We start from the raw sequence: 8,239 nt of genomic DNA, 5'->3' as shown, positions 1-8,239 counted from the left end.
TGTCCCCTCGACGATCACCAGAGGTGTGAGGCCAGTGTAGGAGATCGCTCCCCACACCATGATGCCGGGTGTTGGCCCTGTGTGCCTCGGTCGTATGCAGTCCTGATTGTGGCGCTCACCTGCACGGCGCCAAACACGCATACGACCATCATTGGCACCAAGGCAGAAGCGACTCTCATCGCTGAAGACGACACGTCTCCATTCGTCCCTCCATTCACGCTTGTCGCGACACAACTGGAGGCGGGCTACGCGATGTTGGGGCGTGAGCGGAAGACGGCCTAACGGTGTGCGGGACCGTAGCCCAGCTTCATGGAGACGGTTGCAAATGGTCCTCGCCGATACCCCAGGAGCAACAGTGTCCCTAATTTGCTGGGAAGTGGCGGTGCGGTCCCCTACGGCACTGCGTAGGATCCTACGGTCTTGGCGTGCATCCGTGCGTCGTTGCGGTCCGTTCCCAGGTCGACGGGCACGTGCACCTTCCGCCGACCACTAGCGACAAGATCGATGTACTGTGGAGACCTCACGCCCCACGTGTTGAGCAATTCGGCGGTACGTCCACCCGGCCTCCCGCATGCCCACTATACGCCCTCGCCCAAAGTCCGTCAACTGCACATACGGTTCACGTCCACGCTGTCGCGGCATGCTACCAGTGTTAAAGACTGCGATGGAGCTCCGTATGCCACGGCAAACTGGCTGACACTGATGGCGGCGGTGCACAAATGCTGCGCAGCTAGCGCCATTCGACGGCCAACATCGCGGTTCCTGGTGTGTCCGCTGTGCCGTGCGTGTGATAATTGCTTGTATAGTCCTCTCGCAGTGTCCGGAGCAAGTATGGTGGGTCTGACACACCGGTGTCAATGTGTTCTTTTTTCCATTTCCAGGAGTGTATTTATTTTAGATGAACAGGCCGTTTTTTTATATCGTCACCTTATGAGCCGACCTTTGATATTCTCTTAGTTGTTTACTTAAAGTTGCCTCCAATTTGCTTAGATGAATTACTAATCATGTTTTGTATGCAGTTGGGAAAAGTGAAACCCTGTTTCAGCTGTTTATATCTTTTGTCTCTTTTTATATGTAGTGGATAGATTAACCCTCTTTTCCAATCTTGTGTCGTGTTCTTTCAAAGAATTTTTTTCAAAGAGGTAATATAGTTCCTTGATAATCTTTAGTTCTGACTATTTCATTAGTTCTCTTGCTGTTAACCCTTCTCTAGTTCTATTGGTATGGAGTATTCTTCATTCCTTTGTCTTGTTATTGAAAATTTCTTACTTGGACGTCGAAACTGGGAAGCGTAAGAGTTTATATAAACTTTCATTAGTAACTCCAAAGTTTTCATGGTTATTTAACCGCAGTTTTTCATTTTCGTCTTTGAAAGAAGTAGTTGTTGCTCGATGTGCTCTATGTTTATTTGTAATATTTAAATATTTAATAGAGTTATGTGATATAATGACTGAAGTACCACGCATCATTTTTTGTAATCTGTATTTCACAAATGATTTGGCCACGTTAGTTACAGTGTTTTAAATTTGATAATTCATTACACTGACGTTCAGCCATCCCATATTATTTTTATAGACTCCTCCCCCTGTGTACTAACTGTTGTTGCTTTCATAGTCTGTTTCATGCAAAGACAACATGTGATTACTGGATAGCAATGTTAATTCTTGAAAAAAAAGTGTTTTAGCTAAATAGCAAGCGTATCGTAATAGTTAAGTCCGTTAATGATTTGTTTATTTATTTATTTATTTATTTATTTATTTTCATTTGCTGATCACTGTGTCTGACGTATTGTAGAACATGTCACTGCATATCCAGGGTTATTATAACCAGAAGTGCGTTCCTCCAAGTCCATCCAAAATGAAACTTCAGTCATCCCGCACCATCTGCAGTCAATAGGAAAACTTATTCTGCCACTTTGTGCTACGACAACAATGTGATTAGGGAAGCTGCTTGTTTAAACGGGCCTCTACGAAGACATTCTGGCATTTTCGTCGGAACATAGCACCAAGTAAGAGAAGTCTTTGCAGTCGGGAGGCAATGGAAACAGAACACTAGCTGTCATTCTGGACGTAAATATGAAATGGGTTGTTTTGTTGCAGGCTTGCAGTAAAGGAAATCGGCAACTGCAAAGTGACGGCCGTTAGTAACAGCACTTATCGGAGGAACTAGGATCCTGAGCTGCCTGAGGCCTTCCCACTTCCTAGCGAGTACATAAACATATTTGATTCCCGTCTGGACGTCCTCTTGTCCACGTTTCGCTGTTACCTTTGAGAGTCTACCTGTTTCCGCAGTAAAAGCGATCGGGCGGCCGCACTTGAACATACCGTAATACGGGCACTTATTATTTTATGTAAGTAAGCCTTGGTTCGAAAAGAATTCCTTCCTGGTGTTTATTTCTTCCTCTTTACACAGGGCGAAGAAAAACAATCCGATAATGTCAGCGAGCAGGGGACGTCAAATTACTCAAAATTTCCCAGATAATCATAGGGCGGGAAAGCACCGCTGTGGAGTTACGGACACAAAATGGCAGTCAATCATCATCTATCGCGCATAGTAAACTAACATCCCCAGCTAAAACCTATTACGCAAGGGAGTGCAGTTTTTAGCTAAATTTCGTTAAGATAATGGTTTCAGCTGAAGAGTCAAACTAGGCAAGCTTTACATATTTTATGTATATAAACTGAAACGGCAAGTGAAAATTTCTACCAATGCAGAGACCCGAATCCGGTTCTGCTGCTTACTAGGCAGGTGCACTAGCCACTAATACACCATTGCACAGCGATTCACAGAGCTGCACGCATTACCCTGGCACACCTCCCTCTTCTATCCAAATTCTCACTGTTACCCCAGTCTACTTTAAACTCCCCCTTACACACTAACGGCCGATGTAAACAAAGGCTGACCAAGGCGCCGCCATATTTGAAGTAAACTACAAAATTAGCCGTCATGTTTTCCAACATCACGTTGGGCGATACTAGTCGTCTATTAGCACGGGATCATACATTCGTTTTTCTGATACAATAGTATTTCCTGCTGCTAGTCACAGAAACGACGTGTTCTGGAAAATGATTGTCATTGTGAAGTGCTTTTGTTATGTACTGTGTCATCTTAAGAGCGGTACTTGAAATGTGGGAACTGCAGCAATATTTTGGTGACTTCGCTATGACGTGAAGAAGCATATCTTTGTAATTACCGGTGTATTTTTCCCTGCAGCTATGGGCGAATTCGTTTATAGCTTTTGCATTCGGTTATCCTACTTCTGACTCGAATGAGTACAGCCCTAAATATTTATCAGAGATACATTAAGGTGGCTCGAATGTTTAATTATCGTGCAGTTGAGGAGAAGACCATATATCTTGGCAAGTTGAGGAGAAGACCATATATCTTGGAAAGATTTTTGTTTTGTTTTACCATTATGTTTTTTGTGTGACTTTGAACAGTTCTGATGGAAGCCAGGACTGTCATGATATATTAGTGACATTAGGATATTTGTTTCTTGGAAAAGAGCAGTTACCAGATGCCCTATGATAAATTCATTTAGGTTGAATATTCATATAGTTGTGTAACCTGCTGCATGAGTCAACAATATTCTACAGGACACCGCAGACTTGATGTCAGTCTGCTGCTGTCATTATATAAAAGCAATGAACAACAGCTTAACAAGCAAAACTACTGCTTTTACACTGGCAGTCTCTCAAGGACCATTTTGTAATGGATAAAATAAAACCGAATCATATTGTTGTACGTTGTGCAATGAGCTAAAAAACAAATCTGTATTGACAATCCAATATTGCTGTTGTAAAGAGAAATGACGTAAAATACGTTTGTTGTGTACAATAATTGGCAAGTTTAATGACAAATAGTGTTCTGTTACCCATGCAAACGTTTTTTAGACATTAAAATGTATCTGAGGTTATATCTCTATAGTAAGTAAGCCAATTTATAACAAAGGCCCCATATCTTCCTTTCAACAGTATTAACTTTGTGTACATTTGTGTGATCTGTTTTCCTCTGTCCTCCATTGATTTAGTTTTGCAGACGTGATTTACCCTACAAATGAAATGCTATAACGTTTAAACGACAACTTTTTCTTTAATCACATTCCTCTTCAAATTCAGTGAAAACAATTAGCTGATCAATCCAGTAAAAAAATTCGGTATATGTCCCAACATTTGAATCCATAACGATATGAATTTAAGATAAAATTATTCTTACGTCGACCATGCTGGCTGGACTGGTGTAAGGAGCTGCGACTGCCTATGACGATAATAAACGTTCAAATAAAACAGTTATCTGCGCCAGTCACTCTTTTTATTTGCAAGATTTTGTGGACTGGAAAATATTCCAAATGAATCCACAACAAATGACTGGCTGCATCCAGCTAGCAAAATAACAAAATATCATTGTTCCCTGTGAAGATGAGATACACTCTCAAAACGCGTCGCATGATGAAACAAAAGAGTGACGGGTGCAGATAAATATTTTACTTGAAGTTTTATTTAAGTGACTCCCCCGTACTGACGTTTGACAATTCATTAAAATCCTTCCTGCCACTATGAATATACCAAGGGCACGATTTATGATCAAAAGAAATACTTTCAGGTTGATTTCCATTATGAAACAAAACTTCTATAGTGTCAAAGAGATAATAATGTTTATATATGTCTTTGTGCTCTGAATTTGTTGACGTTACAGAATTGATGACCAACATTTTTTAATGCTACCCAGGGCGTTGTTAAAGCGTACGTAGCCTCTCTATATTGATTATGTAACTCTTTGTTTGAACCTCTCACATACGACGATACTTCTTAATGAGTAGATTTCGACAACTTTTAAATTTTTAAATTGGTTCTTTGTTTGTATGAAACATTGGCAATCAAATTTTTGTTGTCCTTGGAAGTCGTTATATAGGCAACCTGTAACAGTTTCCGGGTTCCGTGCCCTGGGATAGTTGCTTTAGTAACACAGATTTCCTGGGTAATGTATGACTACTAATCCAGCTATGCTAAAAGAACCGTAATCACATTAATTTGTTAAGAAGGTAAGCTGTACGGTAGAAGCAGCACTGCAGTCAGACAGTTAAATTACAAGTTTTGCTAATGTACAGAGAGCATGAATGAACGTTTATTCGAACAAGCCCAGTAAATCAGTAAAAATGGAAATTAAATTTTAATTATTTTCCGAGCCGGCCACTATGGCCTAGCGGTTGTAGGCGCTTCAGTCCGGAACCGCGCGATGCCTCGGGCATGGATGTGTGTGATGTCCTTAGTTTAGTTAGGTTTAAGTAGTCCTAAGTTCTAGGGGATTGAGGACCTCATATGTTAAGTCCCATAGTGCCCAGAGCCATTTTTTTCCGAGTTATATTTTTTTACAGCACGTGCTCGATATTCCTGCTTCCAGATGATCTACGAAGTTGGCGACGACGAAGTAACGATTGGTGCTCCATTGTGAACTTGCTGGCACGTTGTGTATGATAGTGGCGGCCTCAGAAATTCCTGCAATCAGTTACACACTCTACGCTTCTCGCTGATTGGCTGTCGTTCAATGGGGGTAACTCCAGCACAGTGCATTTCAGACCTACAGTTATTTGGAAAAATTTTCGTACCGCATCCTTCGTGGAACCCTGGGTTTCCTGAAAAAGCATCACATCAACGTTACTGTTAAGGAGATATTTCGAAAATAATCAAATTTAGAGCTGCTGATTCCTTGTGATTTAATTAACAGATGCTGACTGAAGATCTAAATCTCTCGTCAACGTGGCTCTCGAAAAAAGAAAACCTTTTTCATTTGCATGTGTCGTATCCCAGGGGATCCGGAGGATAGCTCGGCTGTCAAATTTGTAGACTATTTTGTCATGGTATGAACTTTCACACTTCACCTTCTGGAAGCGTGTCTGCTTTGCAGCTACTTTGTACGCATAACACAGAATATGTTTGGTGACAGATATTTTCAAGTCATATTTGACGGAATTACGAGCAACACCAGCATTATCAACAATGGACTACCACAAGGCTCAGTCTTTGCACTGCTCCTGTCCAACCTGTACATAGCCGATATCCCAGCGAAGGAGGAAAAGAAAGTTTTTTATGGTTATGGAATAGCCTTATGGCAACGGCCTTGCCGCAGTGGATACACCGGTTCCCGTCAGAACAACGAAGTAAAGCGCTGTCAGGCGTGGCCGGTACTTGGATGAGTGACCATCTGGGCAGCCATGCGCTGTTGCCATTTATCGGTGTGCACTCAGCCTCATTATGCCAATTGAGGAGCTACTCGATCGAATAGTAGTGGCTCCGGTCAAAGAAAACCGTCATAACGACCGGGAGAGCGGTGTGCTGACCACACGCCCCTCCTATCCACAACCTCAGCTGAAGATGACACGGGGGTCGGATGGTCCCGATGGGCCACTTATGGCCTGAAGATGGAGTGATTTTATATGGTATAGCCTTAGCCATCAGCGACAAATCTCTTGATATCACAGAAGTGGTTCTGAACAATGACCTTACTGCACTGTATACAAACTTCAAGAGATGGAGACTTCTACCTTATCCAGTTATAACCGAGATCTCGATATTCCATTTTAACAGTAATGTGGCAGAGGAAAAAGTGCATGTACAGCGTGGATGTGAATCATAACAAAGAACCAAAGTATTCAGGGTCTTAAACGCACCCTTACGTACTTAAAACATCATGAGAACACAGCAGCAAAAACAGCAACTCGAAATCACGTAATTCAGAAACTCAGCACAACTACTTGGGGAGCAAGTGCTGAAACACTTCGCATCTCATCGCTCGCTCTAATATTTTCTGTGGCAGAACATTTTTTTCCAGAATGGACCAACAGTTATCATTTCAAGCTGCTGAGAGACAACCAAACACCACCACGAGACTGATCTCTGTGACCATCAAGTCTACAATCTACGTACCGCCGAAGATGCATAGAAAAGAGGCTCTCCTACGCGAATTTACAATAAACGTTAATAACGCGGGGATTCTATTCCCACAACTAAACTACAGATACCTGAAGTCCAGACAACAGTCGTTACCCTTGCCTGAACAACTTCAAAACGACGTTTACAAATCAAGAGATCAATGGACATGTGACCTGAATAATAATAATAATAATAATAATAATAATAATAATAATAATAATAATAATAAAAGCGAACTGTTAAAACAAAGATTCCAGAGCTACACTCTCAACATTCCGGGAACTAAATTAAACGAAAAACAGTGAACTGTACTAAACTGGGTGCTCTTCGAGCATGGAACCTGAGCAGTTTTACAACATAAATGGGGCGTCAGTTGAGCCACTATCTTCACAGCGAATGTACTTTGCTCTAACAAAAGAAATGGAGTAGTCATTTCACTTTCTGGAGACATCTATATTGGCGCCAGAACTGACTGAATCTTGACGTGGACATATGATTCCTTTTACGTTTGTGTTGTTTGTAAAAGTTGTAATTTTTTAAACTTTCTGTTTATTATGCCTGTACTACCGTTCGCATGAAATGCCATACGGTAAGTAAATCGGAAAATGTTGATCGATTTGACGCCCCTGTCATTGTCTTACTATATCTTTGACTGTTCTTTTGCTCTCAATATAGCTGTTGACGCCCCTCACGAGTAAAACCATAAAACGTTTTCCCTTTACAGTCGCCGTTTTTTAGCTTTTGGGAAATATTTATGCGATTTAACAGAGGAAGAGAGAGAGAGCAGAGGGGCCTTTTACTTAGTTATAGAAGAAATAACAGACAGGTGAACGTATCGCATCCATACAGAGGTCAGCTTAGTGTCTTTATTTCTCAAACTACTTCAACGTGTATTCCTAAACCACTACCTAATAGCTAACTTTAGTCACTCAATGACCTCACCTTTCCTTCCACAAAGTTAATATGCAATCAATGCAAATTCAGGTACCGGATGTTCTCTGGGTTCTTTGTCATTTTTCACTACTTGACAGTTTTCATTTCTCAACTCATCAAGTACTATTTGTTGCAGCTGTTGAGGAACTCTTCAATCCATAATAACTAAAAGTGTAAGAGACACCTCACTCACAGCAGCCTGCTTTATTGTCTGGATTGCTTTGACAACATGATTTCCAAGAATGAAGATCTCGGAACTAAAGATCTTAATTATCTTTTGCCATAAAACTTCTGGATCTGCTCGCCTAGATTTTCAGGTTTTGTTTGCGCAGGCAGATTAATTTTGTTAATGTCCCCTGTGTCAAGAACCAGTCTAA

The 8,239-nt window shown here is 41.4% G+C and overlaps 1 pseudogene; it reads left to right on the top strand.

Annotated features, from left to right (window-relative positions):
* The first annotated feature begins 6,107 nt into the window (after positions 1–6,107).
* LOC126285518 (5S ribosomal RNA) lies at positions 6,108–6,225 on the top strand (annotated as a pseudogene).
* The last annotated feature ends 2,014 nt before the right edge of the window (positions 6,226–8,239 follow it).

This window comes from Schistocerca gregaria, chromosome 8, assembly GCF_023897955.1.
Source record: "Schistocerca gregaria isolate iqSchGreg1 chromosome 8, iqSchGreg1.2, whole genome shotgun sequence".
Lineage (NCBI taxonomy): Eukaryota > Metazoa > Arthropoda > Insecta > Orthoptera > Acrididae > Schistocerca > Schistocerca gregaria.
Note: the sequence above shows the minus strand (reverse complement) of the source record. Positions and strands in the feature narration are given on the sequence as shown.